This window comes from Pseudophryne corroboree, chromosome 1, assembly GCF_028390025.1.
Source record: "Pseudophryne corroboree isolate aPseCor3 chromosome 1, aPseCor3.hap2, whole genome shotgun sequence".
Taxonomy (NCBI): Eukaryota; Metazoa; Chordata; class Amphibia; order Anura; family Myobatrachidae; genus Pseudophryne; species Pseudophryne corroboree.
In genome coordinates, this window is record NC_086444.1 from 1,072,179,858 (window position 1) to 1,072,200,985 (window position 21,128).

Genomic DNA, 21,128 nt, shown 5'->3' on the forward strand with positions numbered 1-21,128 from the left:
TGGCTCCGTCTTCACAATCCTCAGATCGACTGGAGGACTACCTATATCCTGGCATGGGGTCCCTCCTGTTCTGAGACTTGCCTGTCTAAAGTGCTTCCAGTGTGCACATCCTCCTCCAAGTCTTCTGATGTTCCGCCTCCTCCTTACCAAGAGTTCTCAGATGTTTTCAGTAAGTCCTCCGCAGACGTGCTTCCCCCTCATAGAGAATGGGACTGTCCTATCGATCTCATTCTGGGGAAGGCTCCACCCCGTGGACTCACGTATCCCTTGTCGTTGCCTGAGACTCATTCTATGGAAGAATTCATTAAGGAAAATCTAGCAAAGGGATTTATCCAGCCTTCTTCCTCTCCGGCGGGCGCAGGCTTCTTCGTGAAGAAGAAAGATGGTGGCCTGTGGCCATGCATTGATTATCGGGGCCTGAACGACATCACAGTGAAAAACCGTTACCCTCTCCTGCTTATCACCGAGTTATTTGACCGCGTCAGTGGAGCCACCATATTCACAAAGTTAGATTTGAGGGGTGCCTACAACCTCATTCGGATCCGGAAGGGTGACGAGTGGAAGACCACGTTTAACACCCTTGATGGACATTATGAGTACCTCATCATGACTTTTGGACTTAGCAATGCTCCAGCGGTACTCCAGCACTTCGTGGACAAAATCTTCAGGGATGTCCTCTATCGTCATGTGGTGGTCTATCTTGACTACATCCTTATCTTTACAAATGACCTAGAGGAACATCGATTCTGGGTAAAGGAGGTCCTGTCCCGTCTCCGTGCCAACCGCCTTTACTGCAAATTAGAGAACTGTGTTTTTGAAGTTAAATCCATCCCGTTCCTGGGGTACATTGTATCCGGTTCTGGTCTGGAGATGGATCCTGAAAAACTTCAAGCGATCCAAGATTGGCCGATTCATGTAACTCTCAAAGGCATTCAGAGGTTCCCAGGTTTTGCCAATTATTACAGGAAATTTATTTGGTACTTTTCCACTATTGTAGCGCCTATTACTGCTCTTACCAAAAAGGGTGCCAATCCCTCCAAATGGTCAGAAGAAGTTACCCAAGCCTTTCATTTGTTGAAACAAAGATTAATCTCTGCTCCGCTTTTGAAACAGCCTGATACCAGTTCGCCCTTCATCCTCGAGGTGGACGCCTCTTCCGTTGGAGTGGGCACAGTTCTGTCTCAAAGAGCTAACGACGGTCATCTTCATCCCTGTGGCTTCTTCTCATGAAAGTTCTCTCCTGCCGAGCGCAACTACGCTATTGGCGATTAAGAACTTTTGGCGATCAAACTCACTTTGGAAGAGTGGAGATACTTGTTAGAAGGAGCTTCTCATACCATCACCATTATGACGGATCACAAGAATCTCCTGTTTCTAAAAAGCGCTCAATATCTTAACCCTCATCAAGCCAGGTGGGCACTTTTCTTTACCAGATTTGATTTGAAGCTACAGTTTTGTCCAGGGTCACAGAATCGTAAGGCTGATGCCCTTTTCCGCTCATGGGAGCAAGAAAATGAGTCTGAGTCTACTGACAAGCATTATGTTTTTGATCCAGTGGTGTTCTCCGCAGTGAGGATGGACTCTATGCCCCCGCCAGGGAAAAGTCTAGTTAAACTGGCTTTCAGAAGGAAGCTCTTACATTGGGCACATTCCTCTCGCTTCGCCAGACACGCGGGCATACACAAGACCTTAGACTTCATTTCCAGATCATACTGGTGGCCGACCCTAAAGAAGAACATTGCTGAATTTGTGGCCTCCTGCCCAAAATGTGCCCAACACAAAGTACCCCACCAGTCACCCGCTGGGCAACTGGTTCCTTTATCTGTACCTCATTGTCCGTGGACTCATCTATCTATGGATTTCATCACGAATCTCCCTGTGTGTAATAAATGCAAAACCATCTGGGTGGTAGTTGACCGGTTCACCAAAATGGCTAATTTCATTCCTCTCACCGGTCTTCCGTCAGCTCCTAAATTGGCTCAAGTTTTCATCCAAGAGATCTTCAGATTGCATGGTCTCCCTGAGGAGATAATTTCTGACAAGGTGTATAGTTTGTAGCCAAGTTCTGGCGAAGTCTTTGCCAGGCTCTCCAAGTCAAGTTGAACTTTTCCACAGCTTATCACCCTCAAACCAATGGGCAAACGGAGAGGGTGAATCAGGACTTGGAGGCCTTTCTTCGCATCTATGTCTCGTCTTCCCAAGATGATTGGGTTCAGCTCCTCCCATAGGCTGAATTTTGCCACAACAATCAGTACCATTCTACATCTTCCTCCACGCCATTCTTCACCAACTACAGGTTCCACACAAGAGTTCCAGAGTTTCAACCGCTTCCAGCAACATCAGTGCCTGCAGCCAATATCACTCTTCATCAGTTTTCTAATAACTTGAAGAAGGTACGAGCAGCTCTATTAAAAGCATCCTCCAGGTACAAGAGTTTTGCGGATAGGAAGCGTAGAGCAATCCCCGCTCTCAAAGTTGGTGATCGTGTTTGGCTGTCTACAAAGAATTTAAGATTGAGGGTCCCAAGCATGAAATTTGCACCCCGTTATATTGGACCTTTCCTGATTAAGCAAGTCATCATCCCAGTGGCTTACAAACTTCAGCTACCTCTTTTTCTGAAGATTGCCAGAACATTGCATGTGTCCCTTTACATTGCAAGTGTCTTCTGAGGTTGGCTCTGCATTCCAGGTTCGGGTCCCAGCAGTGTTGCTGATGCATGAATTCCGCATCGCTCCACTGTTAACCCGTAGCACTGGTGCAGTGTCCTCTTTCAGTATACTTGTCAGGTCCCTGAATGGCGTTCTCATCCCGCCGCGACTGCTGCAGCCGTGCCTGTGCCTTCAGTGTGCAGAGAGCTGGGTATGACGTCTCATGCTCACTGCGGTCACTGTCGCTGTCCCTGTGGCCTTGCTGCGTGGGTGAACAGGTATGGCGTCTCCTGTCCGCCGCGATCTCCATTGCCGCCGGTCCGTGCCCTCGGTGCGCAGAGAACTGGGTTTGACATCTTCTACTCACTGCGGTCTCTGCCGCTGTCCCTGTGGTCTGGCCGTGCAAATGGATAGGTGTTGCGTCTCCTGTCTGCCGCAGCCTCCGCCGCCACTACTGTTGTTTCCACATGTTTCTTCCCAAGCTGACTTTCCCTCCAAGTGGTAACATGGGCGCAGCCATCTTGCTTGTGGTCACATGTTGCTGTTTCCTCCAATCCCCTGCGCTACAGAACACTACCAAATTGCTAAGCCAATGCCTGCAGACCTGCAGGTATAAAATATCCTGTTCCTTTGCTGGAGGATTGTCAGTGCTTCAGTTGTCATCCCAGTGATACCAGTCTCTTTCCTTTGTGGCTGTTCCTGCCTGCAAACTCCACTAGAGACTCGCACCAGTTCCACTCCCTCTGGTGCAGCCTGACTCCACAGTGTCCCTACACTGTATCCTGTGTTTGCCGGAATACTAACACTGGCTCCCAGCACTCCAGCTCCCAGCGGTGTCCTGTCTCTGTGTCTGGTAATCAGTGCTCCCAAGCATCATCCGTACATGCTCTCAAAGCATCATCTACATATGCTCCCAAGCATTTCCTGTATATGCTCCCAAGCATTACCTTTCTCCGCTCTCTAGCTTCATTAGTGCTCACTAGCACTATCCACACAGCTCATCCACTGGACCATTCCCATCTGGTAAAACACGGCAGTTACACAGTCACCCGCTTCTGTTTCCAAAGTCACTACCCTGTGCATCAGTGTTGGTCAGAACATACCCTCAAGGTCTTCTAAGACTCTCACCTGTTAAACCACACCTAGAGACTTCCACTGCACTTTAAGAACTGTGACTCGTTGCCTGTGACTTCAGCATTGCAACTGCTAATAACCTGTAAGCTGTGTATTCAATAAAACCTTTGAAACATATCCTCCAGTTGTCGTGGTCACGCTTTTGGGCTTTGGTACTACAAGGGTACACACAAGTTCAGGAATCCTATTCTCCTAAGTCTAGATATTCCTCAGCCCCTACAACTGAGGCTTCCCGCCATCAGCACCAGCCCTCAGTTGTGACAGTGAGCACTGACCTAATAGATCTGGTCGGAGATCAAGTCCAAGCGATGAGACCAATGCAAGAACTGGCAGTCCGCCTCGAACATCAGGAGGCTGCCCAAGGCCATGTTGTCCTCTGTCTCCAGGACCTCTCCTCCCGACTGGATGAAATTCAAGCAACCCTCCGTGGGTCAGGGGCATCCAGTGTACCAACTCCAGTACCAACGGTGGTGTCCCCAGACCCCACCTGCCATGCCCATTTCAGTTCCACGTCTCCACTTGCTGCCACCCACTAAATTTGATGGATCTCCCAAAGCGTGTAGGGGATTCCTTAACCAATGTGAGATTCACTTCGAGTTGCAACCTGGCAGTTTTCCTACAAACCGCATTATCTCCCTCCTCAGTGGCACCGCCCTCGACTGGGCATCACCTTTATGGGAGAGATTAGTTGTCCTCCTACTCTGACTTTGTGGCAACTTTTAGGCGCATCTTTGACGAGCCAGGTCGTGTGACATCTGCCTCTTCTGAAATCCTCCGGCTACGTCAGGGGACTCAAACTGTCGGCCAGTATTTATTTTAATTTCAGACTTTGGCTTTCAAAATTTCCTGGAACGATGATGCCCTTTATGCAGCCTTCTGGCAAGGCTTATCGGAACGCATTAAAGATGAGCTTGCAAACAGAGACTTACCTTCCAAGTTGAACAAGCTTATTTCACTCTGCACTAAAGTTGACCTACGGTTCCGTGAAAGGGCTAATGAGCGAGGCAGGTCGACCTCTTCCAAGACTTCTACTCCTTCTCCTCGTCAGCCATCTCCACCCAAGGACGAACCTATGCAGATAGGTCATTCTCATTTATCTCCAGTAGAGCGAAGAAGACGCCTCTCAAAACATCTCTGCCTGTACTGTGCTGCACCTTCCCATGTCATCAACGCTTGTCCTGAGTGTCCGGGAAACTCCAAATCCTAACCCGCCAAGGAGAGGGTCAGGTAGGAGTAATTTCCTCCTCTCCAGCTTGAAGTGATTGCAATCTCTCAGTCTCGCTTCAAGTGGCTCAGCGTACCAGGAATCTTATAGCTTTGTTGGATTCCGGGGCGGCCGGAAACTTTATGACTGAGAAATGTGTAATGCAGTGGTCCCTACCCACTGAAAGACTGTCATCTCCCGTATCCTTGACTGCCGTGGACGGTAGTAGGATTTCCGATGCAGTTGTTATGTCCAAGACTCTACCTATCCATCTGAAGGTGGGAGCCTTGCATTTAGAACTAATTTCTTTCCTAGTGATTCCAAAGGCCACTCATCCCATGGTCCTGGGCCTCCCATGGCTCCGTCTTCACAATCCTCAGATCGACTGGAGGGCTACCCATATCCTGGCATGAGGTCCCTCCTTTTCGGAGACTTGCCTGTCTAAAGTGCTTCCAGTGTGCACATCCTCCGTCAAGTCTTCTGATGTTCCGCCTCCTCCTTGCCAAGGTTTCTCAGATGTTTTCAGTAAGTCCTCCGCAGACGTGCTTCCCCCTCATAGAGAATGGGACTGTCCTATCGATCTCATTCCGGGGAAGGCTCCACCCTGTGGATGCACGTATCCCTTGTCGTTGCCTGAGGCTCTTTCTATGGAAGAATACATTAAGGAAAATCTAGCAAAGGAATTTATCCAGCCTTCTTCCTCTCCGGCTGGCGCAGGCTTCTTCGTGAAGAAGAAAGACGGTGGCCTGCGGCCATGCATTGATTATCGGGGGCCTGAACGACATCACGGTGAAAAAACTGTACCCTCTGCCGCTTATCACCGAGTTATTTGACCACATCAGTGGAGCCACCATATTCACAAAGTTAGATTTGAGGGGTGCCTACAACCTCATTCAGATCCGGAAGGGTGACGAGTGGAAGACCACATTTAATACCCGTGATGGACATTATGAGTACCTTGTCATGCCTTTCGGACTCAGCAATGCTCCAGCGGTATTCCAGCACTACGTGAACAAAATCTTCAGGGATGTCCTCTATCGTCATGTGGTAGTCAATCTCGACGACATCCTTATCTTTACAAATGACCTAGAGGAACATCGATTCTGGGTAAAGGAGGTCCTGTCTCGTCTCCGTGCCAACCGCCTTTACTGCAAATTGGAGAACTGTGTTTTTGAAGTTAAATCCATCCTGTTCCTGGGGTACATTGTATCCGGTTCCGGTCTGGAGATGGACCCTGAAAAACATCAAGCGATCCAAGATTGGCCGATTCATGTAACTCTCAAAGGCATTCAGAAGTTCCTAGGGTTTGCCAATTATTACAGGAAATGTATTTGGTACTTTTCCACTATTGTAGCGCCTATTACTGCTCTTACCAAAAAGGGTGCCAATCCCTCCAAATGGTCAGAAGAAGCTACCCAAGCCTTTCATTTGTTGAAACAAAGATTCGTCTCTGCTCCGCTTTTTAAACAGCCTGATACCAGTTCGCCCTTCATCCTCGAGGTGGACGCCTCTTCCGTTGGAGTGGGTACAGATCTGTCTCAAAGAGCTAACGATGGTCATCTTCATCCCTGTGGCTTCTTCTCATGAAAGTTCTCTCCTGCCGAGCGCAACTACGGTATTGGCGATCAAGAACTTTTGGCGATCAAACTCACTTTGGAAGAGTGGAGATACTTGTTAGAAGGAGCTTCTCATACCATCACCATTATGATGGATCACAAGAATCTCCTGTATCTAAAAAGCGCTCAATGTCTTAACCCTCATCAAGCCAGGTGGGCACTTTTCTTTACCAGATTTGATTTGAAGCTACAGTTTTGTCCAGGGTCACAGAATCGTAAGGCTGATGCCCTTTTCCGCTCATGGGAGCAAGAAAATGAGTCTGAGTCTACTGACAAGCATTATGTTATTGATCCAGTGGTGTTCTCCGCAGTGAGGATGGGCTCTATGCCCCCGCCAGGGAAAAGTTTAGATAAACTGGATTTCAGAAGGAAGCTCTTACATTGGGCACATTCCTCTCGCTTCGCCAGACACGCGGGCATACACAATACCTTAGAATTCATTTCCAGATCATACTGGTGGCCGACCCTAAAGAAGAACATTGCTGAATTTGTGGCCTCCTGCCCAAAATGTGCCCAACACAAAGTACCCCACCAGTCACCCGCTGGGCAACTGGTTCCTTTATCTGTTCCTCATTGTCCGTGGACTCATCTATCTATGGATTTCGCCACGGATCTCCCTGTGTGTAATAAATGCAGCACCATCTGGGTGGTAGTTGACCGGTTCACCAAAATGACTCATTTCATTCCTCTCACCGGTCTTCCGTCAGCTCTTAAGTTGGCTCAAGTTTTCATCCAAGAGATCTTCAGATTGCATGGTCTCCCTGAGGAGATAATTTCTGACAAGGTGTTCAGTTTTTTGCCAAGTTCTGGCGAAGTCTTTGCCAGGCTCTCCAAGTCAAGTTGAACTTTTCCACAGCTTATCACCCTCAAACCAATGGGCAAACGGAGAGGGTGAATCAGGACTTGGAGGCCTTTCTTCGCATCTATGTCTCGTCTTCCCAAGATGATTGGGTTCAGCTCCTCCCATAGGCTGAATTTTGCCACAACAATCAGTAACATTCTACATCTTCCTCCACCAACTACGGGTTCCACACAAGAGTTCCAGAGTTTCAACTGCTTCCAGCAACATCAGTGCCTGCAGCCAATATCACTCTTCATCAGTTTTCTAATAACTGGAAGAAGGTACGAGCAGCTCTATTAAAAGCATCCTCCAGGTACAAGACTTTTGCGGATAGGAAGCGTAGAGCAATCCCCGCTCTCAAAGTTGGTGATCGTGTTTGGTTGTCTACAAAGAATTTAAGATTGAGGGTCCCAAGCATGAAATTTGCACCCCGTTATATTGGACCTTTCCTGATTAAGCAAGTCATCAACCCAGTGGCTTACAAACTTCAGCTACCTCTTTTTCTGAAGATTGCCAGAACATTGCATGTGTCCCTCTTGAAACCCGTGATCCTGAATCGCTTTCATTCAGCACTTCCCTCTACTCCCAAGATCCAGAACCAACATGGTGTTGAGTATGAGGTTGCCAAGATCATGGATTCTCGTATCTGGTATGGTCATCTGCAATACCTGATCGATTGGAAGGGATATGGTTCTGAAGAACGTTCCTGGACGAATGCATCTGATGTCCATGCTCCAAAATTGGTCCAGAATTTCCATACCAGATTTCCTCAGAAGCCTAAGAAGTGTCCTGGGGCCACTCCTAAAGGAAGGAGGGTGCTATCACGGTCCGGGTAACTGGTCGTCATTTCTTACCCGTCAAGTGTCTTCTGAGGTTGGCTCTGCATTCCAGGTTCGGGTCCCAGCAGTGTTGCTGATGCATGAATTCCGCATCGCTCCACTGTTAACCCGTAGCACTGGTGCAGTGTCCTCTTTCAGTATACTTGTCAGGTCCCTGAATGGCGTTCTCATCCCGCCGCGACTGCTGCAGCCGTGACTGTGCCTTCAGTGTGCAGAGAGCTGGGTATGACGTCTCATGCTCACTGCGGTCACTGTCGCTGTCCCTGTGGCCTTGCTGCGTGGGTGAACAGGTATGGCGTCTCCTGTCCGCCGCGATCTCCATTGCCGCCGGTCCGTGCCCTCAGTGCGCAGAGAACTGGGTTTGACATCTTCTACTCACTGCGGTCTCTGCCGCTGTCCCTGTGGTCTGGCCGTGCAAATGGATCGGTGTTGCGTCTCCTGTCTGCCGCGGCCTCCGCCGCCATTACTGTTGTTTCCACATGTTTCTTCCCAAGCTGACTTTCCCTCCAAGTGGTAACATGGGCGCAGCCATCTTGCTTGTGGTCACATGTTGCTGTTTCCTCCAATCCCCTGCGCTACAGAACACTACCAAATTGCTATAGACCTGCAGGTATAAATATCCTGTTCCTTTGATGGAGGATTGTCAGTGCTTCAGTTGTCATCCCAGTGATACCAGTCTCTTTCCTTTGTGGCTGTTCCTGCCTGCAAACTCCACAAGAGACTCGCACCAGTTCCACTCCCTCTGGTGCAGCCTGACTCCACAGTGTCCCTACACTGTATCCTGTGTTTGCCGGAATACTAACACTGGCTCCCAGCACTCCAGCTCCCAGCGGTGTCCTGTCTCTGTGTCTGGTAATCAGTGCTCCCAAGCATCATCCGTACATGCTCTCAAAGCATCATCTACATATGCTCCCAAGCATTTCCTGTATATGCTCCCAAGCATTACCTTTCTCCGCTCTCTAGCTTCATTAGTGCTCACTAGCACTATCCACACAGCTCATCCACTGGACCATTCCCATCTGGTAAAACACGGCAGTTACACAGTCACCCGCTTCTGTTTCCAAAGTCACTACCCTGTGCATCGGTGTTGGTCAGAACATACCCTCAAGGTCTTCTAAGACTCTCACCTGTTAAACCACACCTAGAGACTTCCACTGCACTTTAAGAACTGTGACTCGTTGCCTGTGACTTCAGCATTGCAACTGCTAATAACCTGTAAGCTGTGTATTCAATAAAACCTTTGAAACATATCCTCCAGTTGTCGTGGTCACGCCTTTGGGCTTTGGTACTACAAGGGTACACACAAGTTCAGGAATCCTATTCTCCTAAGTCTAGATATTCCTCAGCCCCTACAACTGAGGCTTCCCGCCATCAGCACCAGCCCTCAGTTGTGACAGTAAGGACTGACCTAATGGATCTGGTCGGAGATCAAGTCCAAGCGATGAGACCAATGCAAGAACTGGCAGTCCGCCTCGAACATCAGGAGGCTACCCTAGGCCATGTTGTCCTCTGTCTCCAGGACCTCTCCTCCCGGCTGGATGAAATTCAAGCAACCCTCCGTGGGTCAGGGGCGTCCAGTGTACCAACTCCAGTACCAACGGTGGTGTCCCCAGTCCCCACCTGCCATGCCCGTTTCAGTTCCATGTCTCCACTTGCTGACACCCACTAAATTTGATAGATCTCCCAAAGCCTGTAGGGGATTCCTTAACCAATGTGAGATTCACTTCGAGTTGCAACCTGGCAGTTTTCCTACAAACCGCATTATCTCCCTCCTCAGTGGCACCGCCCTCGACTGGGCATCACCTTATAGGAGAGATCAGATCCTCTGTTGTCCTCCTACTCTGACTTTGTGGCAACTTTTAGGCGCATCTTTGACGAGCCAGGTCGTGTGACATCCGCCTCTTCTGAAATCCTCCGGCTACGTCAGGGGACTCAAACTGTCGGCCAGTATTTATTTTAATTTCAGACTTTGGCTTTCAAAATTTCCTGGAACGATGACGCCCTTTATGCAGCCTTCTGGCAAGGCTTATCGGAACGCATTAAAGATGAGCTTGCAAACAGAGACTTACCTTCCAAGTTGAACAAGCTTATTTCACTCTGCACTAAAGTTGACCTACGGATCCGTGAAAGGGCTAATGAGCGAGGCAGGTCGACCTCTTCCAAGACTTCTACTCCTCCTCCTCGTCAGCCATCTACACCCAAGGACGAACCTATGCAGATAGGTCATTCTCATCTCCAGTAGAGCGAAGAAGACGCCTCTCAAAACATCTCTGCCTGTACTGTGCTGCACCTTCCCATGTCATCAACGCTTGTCCTGAGTGTCCGGGAAACTCCAAATCCTAACCCGCCAAGGAGAGGGTCAGGTAGGAGTAATTTCCTCCTCTCCAGCTTGAAGTGATTGCAATCTCTCAGTCTCGCTTCAAGTGGCTCAGCGTACCAGGAATCTTATAGCTTTGTTGGATTCCGGGGCGGCCGGAAACTTTATGACTGAGAAATGTGTAAAGCAGTGGTCCCTACCCACTGAAAGACTGTCATCTCCCATATCCTTGACCGCCGTGGACGGTAGTAGGATTTCCGATGCAGTTGTTATGTCCAAGACTCTACCTATCCGTCTGAAGGTGGGAGCCTTGCATTTAGAACTAATTTCTTTCCTAGTGATTCCAAAGGCCACTCATCCCATGGTCCTGGGCCTCCCATGGCTCCGTCTTCACAATCCTCAGATCAACTGGAGGGCTACCCATATCCTGGCATGAGGTCCCTCCTGTTCGGAGACTTGCCTGTCTAAAGTGCTTCCAGTGTGCACATCCTCTGCCAAGTCTTCTGATGTTCCGCCTCCTCCTTGCCAAGGTTTCTCAGATGTTTTCAGTAAGTCCTCCGCAGACGTGCTTCCCCCTCATAGAGAATGGGACTGTCCTATCGATATCATTCCGGGGAAGGCTCCACCCTGTGGATGCACGTATCCCTTGTCGTTGCCTGAGGCTCTTTCTATGGAAGAATACATTAAGGAAAATCTAGCAAAGGGATTTATCCAGCCTTCTTCCTCTCCGGCTGGCGCAGACTTCTTCGTGAAGAAGAATGACGTGGCCTGCGGCCATGCATTGATTATCGGGGGCCTGAACGACATCACGGTGAAAAAACTGTACCCTCTGCCGCTTATCACCGAGTTATTTGACCACATCAGTGGAGCCACCATATTCACAAAGTTAGATTTGAGGGGTGCCTACAACCTCATTCAGATCCGGAAGGGTGACGAGTGGAAGACCACATTTAATACCCGTGATGGACATTATGAGTACCTCATCATGCCTTTCGGATTCAGCAATGCTCCAGCGGTATTCCAGCACTTCGTGAACAAAATCTTCAGGGATGTCCTCTATCGTCATGTGGTAGTCTATCTCGACGACATCCTTATCTTTACAAATGACCTAGAGGAACATCGATTCTGGGTAAAGGAGGTCCTGTCTCGTCTCCGTGCCAACCGCTTTTACTGCAAATTGGAGAACTGTGTTTTTGAAGTTAAATCCATCCCGTTCCTGGGGTACATTGTATCCGGTTCCGGTCTGGAGATGGACCCTGAAAAACATCAAGCGATCCAAGATTGGCCGATTCACGTAACTCTCAAAGGCATTCAGAGGTTCCTAGGTTTTGCCAATAATTACAGGAAATTTATTTGGTACTTTTCCACTATTGTAGCACCTATTACTGCTCTTACCAAAAAGGGTGCCAATCCCTCCAAATGGTCAGAAGAAGCTACCCAAGCCTTTCATTTGTTGAAACAAAGATTCGTCTCTGCTCCGGTTTTGAAACAGCCTGATACCAGTTCGCCCTTCATCCTCGAGGTGGACGCCTCTTCCGTTGGAGTGGGTACAGTTCTGTCTCAAAGAGCTAACGATGGTCATCTTCATCCCTGTGGCTTCTTCTCATGAAAGTTCTCTCCTGCCGAGCGCAACTACGCTATTTTCGATCAAGAACTTTTGGCGATCAAACTCACTTTGGAAGAGTGGAGATACTTGTTAGAAGGAGCTTCTCATACCATTACCATTATGATGGATCACATGAATTTCCTGTATTTAAAAAGTGCTCAATGTCTTAACCCTCATCAAGCCAGGTGGGCACTTTTCTTTACCAGATTTGATTTGAAGCTACAGTTTTGTCCAGGGTCACAGAATCGTAAGGCTGATGCCCTTTTCCGCTCATGGGAGCAAGAAAATTAGTCTGAGTCTACTGACAAGCATTATGCTATTGATCCAGTGGTGTTCTCCGCAGTGAGGATGGACTCTATGCCCCCACCAGGGAAAAGTTTAGATAAACTGGATTTCAGAAGGAAGCTCTTACATTGGGCACATTCCTCTCGCTTCGCCAGACACGCGGGCATACACAATACCTTAGAATTCATTTCCAGATCATACTGGTGGCCGACCCTAAAGAAGAACATTGCTGAATTTGTGGCCTCCTGCCCAAAATGTGCCCAACACAAAGTACCCCACCAGTCACCCGCTGGGCAACTGGTTCCTTTATCTGTTCCTCATTGTCCGTGGACTCATCTATCTATGGATTTCGCCACGGATCTCCCTGTGTGTAATAAATGCAGCACCATCTGGGTGGTAGTTGACCGGTTCACCAAAATGACTCATTTCATTCCTCTCACCGGTCTTCCGTCAGCTCTTAAGTTGGCTCAAGTTTTCATCCAAGAGATCTTCAGATTGCATGGTCTCCCTGAGGAGATAATTTCTGACAAGGTGTTCAGTTTGTAGCCAAGTTCTGGCTAAGTCTTTGCCAGGCTCTCCAAGTCAAGTTGAACTTTTCCACAGCTTATCACCCTCAAACCAATGGGCAAACGGAGAGGGTGAATCAGGACTTGGAGGCCTTTCTTCGCATCTATGTCTCGTCTTCCCAAGATGATTGGGTTCAGCTCCTCCCATAGGCTGAATTTTGCCACAACAATCAGTACCATTCTACATCTTCCTCCACCAACTACGGGTTCCACACAAGAGTTCCAGAGTTTCAACCGCTTCCAGCAACATCAGTGCCGGCAGCCAATATCACTCTTCATCAGTTTTCTAATAACTGGAAGAAGGTACGAGCAGCTCTATTAAAAGCATCCTCCAGGTACAAGAGTTTTGTGGATAGGAAGCGTAGAGCAATCCCCGCTCTCAAAGTTGGTGATCGTGTTTGGCTGTCTACAAAGAATTAAAGATTGAGGGTCCCAAGCATGAAATTTGCACCCCGTTATATTGGACCTTTCCTGATTAAGCAAGTCATCAACCCAGTGGCTTACAAACTTCAGCTACCTCTTTTTCTGAAGATTGCCAGAACATTGCATGTGTCCCTCTTGAAACCCGTGATCCTGAATCGCTTTCATTCAGCACTTCCCTCTACTCCCAAGATCCAGAACCAACATGGTGTTGAGTATGAGGTTGCCAAGATCCTGGATTCTCGTATCTGGTATGGTCATCTGCAATACCTGATCGATTGGAAGGGATATGGTTCTGAAGAACGTTTCTGGACGAATGCATCTGATGTCCATGCTCCAAAGTTGGTCCAGAATTTCCATACCAGATTTCCTCAGAAGCCTAAGAAGTGTCCTGGGGCCACTCCTAAAGGAAGGGGGGTGCTATCACAGTCCGGGTAACTGGTCTTCATTTCTTACCCGTCAAGTGTCTTCTGAGGTTGGCTCTGCATTCCAGGTTCGGGTCCCAGCAGTGTTGCTGATGCATGTATTCCGCATCGCTCCACTGTTAACCCGTAGCACTGGTGCAGTGTCCTCTTTCAGTATACTTGTCAGGTCCCTGAATGGCATTCTCATCCCGCCGCGACTGCTGCAGCCGTGACTGTGCCTTCAGTGTGCAGAGAGCTGGGTATGACGTCTCATGCTCACTGCGGTCACTGTCGCTGTCCCTGTGGCCTTGCTGCGTGGGTGAACAGGTATGGCGTCTCCTGTCCGCCGCGATCTCCATTGCCGCCGGTCCGTGCCCTTAGTGCGCAGAGAACTGGGTCTGACATCTTCTACTCACTGCGGTCTCTGCCGCTGTCCCTGTGGTCTGGCCGTGCAAATGGATCGGTGTTGCGTCTCCTGTCTGCCGCGGCCTCCGCCGCCATTACTGTTGTCTCCACATGTTTCTTCCCGAGCTGACTTTCCCTCCAAGTGGTAACATGGGCGCAGCCATCTTGCTTGTGGTCACATGTTGCTGTTTCCTCCAATCCCCTGCGCTACAGAACACTACCAAATTGCTACAGACCTGCAGGTATAAATATCCTGTTCCTTTGATGGAGGATTGTCAGTGCTTCAGTTGTCATTCCAGTGATACCAGTCTCTTTCCTTTGTGGCTGTTCCTGCCTGCAAACTCCACTAGAGACTCGCACCAGTTCCACTCCCTCTGGTGCAGCCTGACTCCACAGTGTCCCTACACTGTATCCTGTGTTTTCCGGAATACTAACACTGGCTCCCAGCACTCCAGCTCCCAGCGGTGTCCTGTCTCTGTGTCTGGTAATCAGTGCTCCCAAGCATCATCCGTACATGCTCTCAAAGCATCATCTACATATGCTTCCAAGCATTTCCTGTATATGCTCCCAAGCATTACCTTTCTCCGCTCTCTAGCTTCATTAGTGCTCACTAGCACTATCCACACAGCTCATCCACTGGACCATTCCCATCTGGTAAAACACGGCAGTTACACAGTCACCCGCTTCTGTTTCCAAAGTCACTACCCTGTGCATCGGTGTTGGTCAGAACATACCCTCAAGGTCTTCTAAGACTCTCACCTGTTAAACCACACCTAGAGACTTCCACTGCACTTTAAGAACTGTGACTCGTTGCCTGTGACTTCAGCATTGCAACTGCTAATAACCTGTAAGCTGTGTATTCAATAAAACCTTTGAAACATATCCTCCAGTTGTCGTGGTCATGCCTTTGGGCTTTGGTACTACAAGGGTACACACAAGTTCAGGAATCCTATTCTCCTAAGTCTAGATATTCCTCAGCCCCTACAACTGAGGCTTCCCGCCATCAGCACCAGCCCTCAGTTGTGACAGTAAGGACTGACCTAATGGATCTGGTCGGAGATCAAGTCCAAGCGATGAGACCAATGCAAGAACTGGCAGTCCGCCTCGAACATCAGGAGGCTGCCCAAGGCCATGTTGTCCTCTGTCTCCAGGACCTCTCCTCCCGGCTGGATGAAATTCAAGCAACCCTCCGTGGGTCAGGGGCGTCCAGTGTACCAACTCCAGTACCAACGGTGGTGTCCCCAGTCCCCACCTGCCATGCCCATTTCAGTTCCACGTCTCCACTTGCTGACACCCACTAAATTTGATAGATCTCCCAAAGCCTGTAGGGGATTCCTTAACCAATGTGAGATTCACTTCGAGTTGCAACCTGGCAGTTTTTCTACAAACCGCATTATCTCCCTCCTCAGTGGCACCGCCCTCGACTGGGCGTCACCTTTATAGGAGAGATCAGATCCTCTGTTGTCCTCCTACTCTGACTTTGTGGCAACTTTTAGGCGCATCTTTGACGAGCCAGGTCGTGTGACATCCGCCTCTTCTGAAATCCTCCGGCTACGTCAGGGGACTCAAACTGTCGGCCAGTATTTAGTTCAATTTCAAACTTTGGCTTTCAAAATTTCCTGGAACGATGGCGCCCTTTATGCAGCCTTCTGGCAAGGCTTATCGGAACGCATTAAAGATGAGCTTGCAAACAGAGACTTACCTTCCAAGTTGAACAAGCTTATTTCACTCTGCACTAAAGTTGACCTACGGTTCCGTGAAAGGGCTAATGAGCGAGGCAGGTCGACCTCTACCAAGACTTCTACTCCTCCTCCTCGTCAGCCATCTCCACCCAAGGACGAACCTATGCAGATAGGTCATTCTCATTTATCTCCAGTAGAGCGAAGAAGACGCCTTTCATAACATCTCTGCCTGTACTGTGCTGCACCTTTTCATGTCATCAACGCTTGTCCTGAGTGTCCGGGAAACTCCAAATCCTAACCCGCCAAGGAGAGGGTCAGCTAGGAGTAATTTCCTCCTCTCCAGCTTCAAGTGATTGCAATCTCTCAGTCTCGCTTCAAGTGGCTCAGCGTACCAGGAATCTTATAGCTTTGTTGGATTCCGGGGAGGCCGGAAACTTTATGACTGAGAAATGTGTAAAGCAGTGGTCCCTACCCACTGAAAGACTGTCATCTCCCATATCCTTGACCGCCGTGGACGGTAGTAGGATTTCCGATGCAGTTGTTATGTCCAAGACTCTACCTATCCGTCTGAAGGCGGGAGCCTTGCATTTAGAACTAATTCCTTTCCTAGTGATTCCAAAGGCCACTCATCCCATGGTCCTGGGCCTCCCATGGCTCCGTCTTCACAATCCTCAGATCAACTGGAGGGCTACCCATATCCTGGCATGAGGTCCCTCCTGTTCGGAGACTTGCCTGTCTAAAGTGCTTCCAGTGTGCACATCCTCCGCCAAGTCTTCTGATGTTCCGCCTCCTCCTTGCCAAGGTTTCTCAGATGTTTTTAGTAAGTCCTCCGCAGACGTGCTTCCCCCTCATAGAGAATGGGACTGTCCTATCGATCTCATTCCGGGGAAGGCTCCACCCTGTGGATGCACAAATCCCTTGTCGTTGCCTGAGGCTCTTTCTATGGAAGAATACATTAAGGAAAATGTAGCAAAGGGATTTATCCGGCCTTCTTCCTCTCCGCCTGGCACAGGCTTCTTCGTGAAGAAGAAAGACGGCGGCCTGCGGCCATGCATTGAATATCGGGGGCCTGAACGACATCACGGTGAAAAAACTGTACTCTCTGCCGCTTATCACCGAGTTATTTGACCACGTCAGTGGAGCCACCATATTCACAAAGTTATATTTGAGGGGTGCCTACAACCTCATTCAGATCCGGAAGGGTGACGAGTGGAAGACCACGTTTAATACCCGTGATGGACATTATGAGTACCTCGTCATGCCTTTCGGACTCAGCAATGCTTCAGCGGTATTCCAGCACTTCGTGAACAAAATCTTCAGGGATGTCCTCTATCGTCATGTGGTAGTCTATCTCGACGACATCCTCATCTTTACAAATGACCTAGAGGAACATCAATTCTGGGTAAAGGAGGTCCTGTCTCGTCTCCGTGCCAACCGCCTTTACTGCAAATTGGAGAACTGTGTTTTTGAAGTTAAATCCATCCCATTCCTGGGGTACATTGTATCCGGTTCCGGTCTGGAGATGGACCCTGAAAAACATCAAGCGATCCAAGATTGGCCGATTCATGTAACTCTCAAAGGCATTCAGAGGTTCCTAGGTTTTGCCAATTATTACAGGAAATTTATTTGGTACTTTTCCACTATTGTAGCGCCTATTACTGCTCTTACCAAAAAGGGTGCCAATCCCTTCAAATGGTCAGAAGAAGCTACCCAAGCCTTTCATTTGTTGAAAAAAAGATTCGTCTCTGCTCCGGTTTTGAAACAGCCTGATACCAGTTCGCCCTTCTTCCTCGAGGTGGACGCCTCTTATGTTGGAGTGGGTACAGTTCTGTCTCAAAAAGCTAACGATGGTCATCTTCATCCCTGTTGCTTCTTCTAATGAAAGTTCTCTCCTGCCGAGCGCAACTACGCTATTGGCGATCAAGAACTTTTGGCGATCAAACTCACTTTGGAAGAGTGGAGATACTTGTTAGAAGGAGCTTCTCATACCATCACCATTATGACGGATCACAAGAATCTCCTGTATCTAAAAAGCGCTCAATGTCTTAACCCTCATCAAGCCAGGTGGGCACTTTTCTTTACCAGATTTGATTGAAGCTACAGTTTTGTCCAGGGTCACAGAATCGTAAGGCTGATGCCCTTTTCCGCTCATGGGAGCAAGAAAATGAGTCTGAGTCTACTGACAAGCATTATGTTATTGATCCAGTGGTGTTCTCCGCAGTGAGGATGGACTCTATGCCCCTGCCAGGGAAAAGTTTAGATAAAGTGTCTTTCAGAAGGAAGCTCTTACATTGGGCACATTCCTCTCGCTTCGCCAGACACGCGGGCATACACAAGACCTTAGAATTCATTTCCAGATCATACTGGTGGCCGACCCTAAAGAAGAACATTGCTGAATTTGTGGCCTCCTGCCCAAAATGTGCCCAACACAAAGTACCCCACCAGTCACCCGCTGGGCAACTGGTTCCTTTATCTGTTCCTCATTGTCCGTGGACTCATCTATCTATGGATTTCATCATGGATCTCCCTGTGTGTAATAAATGCAACACAATCTGGGTGGTAGTTGACCGGTTCACCAAAATGGCTCATTTCATTCCTCTCACTGGTCTTCCGTCAGCTCCTAAATTGGTTTTGTATATGTCAGCATTGATTTTGTATTGTATTGTTACAATGTCGACGATGAATTCTGTATTGCATTTTTTCAGCTTGTTTTTGGGTTACCATGGTAACGATGTACGTAGTAGAATGCGCCTTACGGGTGACGTCAGTGGGTGTGCGGCGACGGGGCGGGTGTGCAGTCCCAGCCCGGGAACCGCTTTGTTCTTGTTTGGTGGGCACTATAAAGGTATGTGTTGCACTTACTATTATAATCCTGATGACAATATTTTCAAATATTGAAACGTTGATTGATTGAATTATACAGTCTCCGCCTGTTATTTTTTGCTGATTATCGTGGCTCGAGTGCCGCACCCGCGCTTGTTGTTATATATATATATAGATACGGAAGCATCTGCAAAAAAGGGGACATAATTTGGTTTGCATAAGGTGTATCAGCTATTACAATTTTCCTCAGCAAAGAATATAGAAAATATATACATACCAAAAGGTATATCCAGAGTAAAGATAATTATTAATAAACTGGAACTTCCAAAAGGACCCACAGTTGTATCTTAAAATAAAAGATAATTCAACTATTGTAACATATAAGTACAATCATTTTAAGATAATAATTTAACTGCAGCCTTTAAACACAAATGTATCAGAAAGAAGCACTCACCATAAAGGATCTCCTAACTTGCAACCATGGGTGTGGAAATTTCAGAATGAAATGCCTCTCACCCTGGCTGCTATTTAAACTCCTAGTGTGATTACATCATTTCCCTTAATTAGCTGCATTTTGCATTACTGCTGACTAATAAAACTTATGTTTAAATTTACTACAACGAGGCTTAGTGGTCTGTTTGATAAACATAGATGTCCTGTGTAAAATAGGGATAATTCTTATGCTACATTCTATTGGCAAAAATCTCTATTTGAAGTTAAACCAGACTGAAAATGACTTCAGCTGGTAAGGAACTAATGATTCTGGTATGCGTTTCAGCTGGAACGCATCACATGCCCGGAAATAAATTTCTATCTCCTTCAGAACAGGGAAGAATAGTATGCCTGTATAGTATGGCTAAACCGCGCCCCCATCGGTCACCTGACGAGAACCGCATTGATGCCACGGACTCCGTCAGCGCGCCGGGCTTAGCGTCTCCGGCGTCGCTCGTGTCAGAGACCCCAGCTCACGGCGCCGCCCCGAGAGCCCGGTCCACCCCGCAGCCCCGTCAGATGATGATGTCACAATATCTAGGAACGCCTCGTGGCGAATGAAAATCTTTATACTAAAGAAAAGAGGAATTGTATTGAGATCATATACTAGGTGGAACGCAAACCGAAAATAGCTGCGTTCTACCCCATTAATTCTGAAAATTCGTATTAAAAGGCTGCAATTTTACATAGCCCAATGTACAAAACATGTAGGACACTTCTTCTATTGTAAAGTCAAATTCTAATTCTCACATGGTAAAGTTTAGATCGACAAGACATCAAGCTAATTGCACTTAAATTCATACAAGGCAGAGACTTCATACAGAACAGAAAATAATTCTTATAATTATAATCATACTCAGTTATTTCAACAATTTAGTGTGTTCAACATAACTACTATATAATTACTAAAAAATAATAATAAATGAATATACCATAAATGGGTAGCCACTCATTGGCTGGTAATTACCTAATATTGCTGAACTAACTTAATCCGATTGTACTAAAGTGTTTTTATAGTGTGTTTATTAAAAAAATTTAAATAGTGTGAATAAATTAGTAATATTTATATATATTGGACTATTCTACATAAAGATTTCATTATTATCTGTGCGGAAGTCATTTTTACAGAAATGACACAATGTCTATGCTTTCATTGAGCCCTTTGGGAGAGAGGGTATTCAGGGTGAAAATCCAAAAAGATTCTCTTCTAGATAGCATAAATTCCCTATCCCCTCCCCTTGGTCCCAATTTAACTAATTCAAGAATTGTGAACTTCAAATCTTTAGGATTAGATTTGTGTATCTCTGAAAAATGACGTGGCAAGCTGTGATTGGTGACCTTGTTCTTTATTCCGCGCAAGTGCTCTTGTATTCTGAGTTTAACATTTCTTTTAGTTTTGCCGACGTACATTAAATTGCAACTACATGTAATTCTGTAGATTACGAATTCACTGTTGCAATTCACTCTTTCTCTTAAAGTATACTTAAACCCATTTTCATGAATCCATGAGAAGGACGTTTTTTCCATATGCTTGCAGCATATGCAGTGGTTGCAAGGGAAGCATCCAACATTTGTTTTCAAAAAGGAGGAACCATTCTCTAACTGTTTTGTTACACTCCTAGAACGTAACCTACTAGGGGCTAAGATATTCTTTAAATTACTAGCCCTTTTAAATACTATTTGCAGTTTCGGAGGTAATGATGGCCCAAGTATAGTGTCTTTTAATAAAATAGGCCAATGTTTTTCCAAAATCTTTGCAATTAATCTGTTTTCCCTATTGAATTGTGTTATAAAGGGTCTACACTTATTCAACTTCTTATCTTTTTGTATCCTGTTTTCGTCCAGG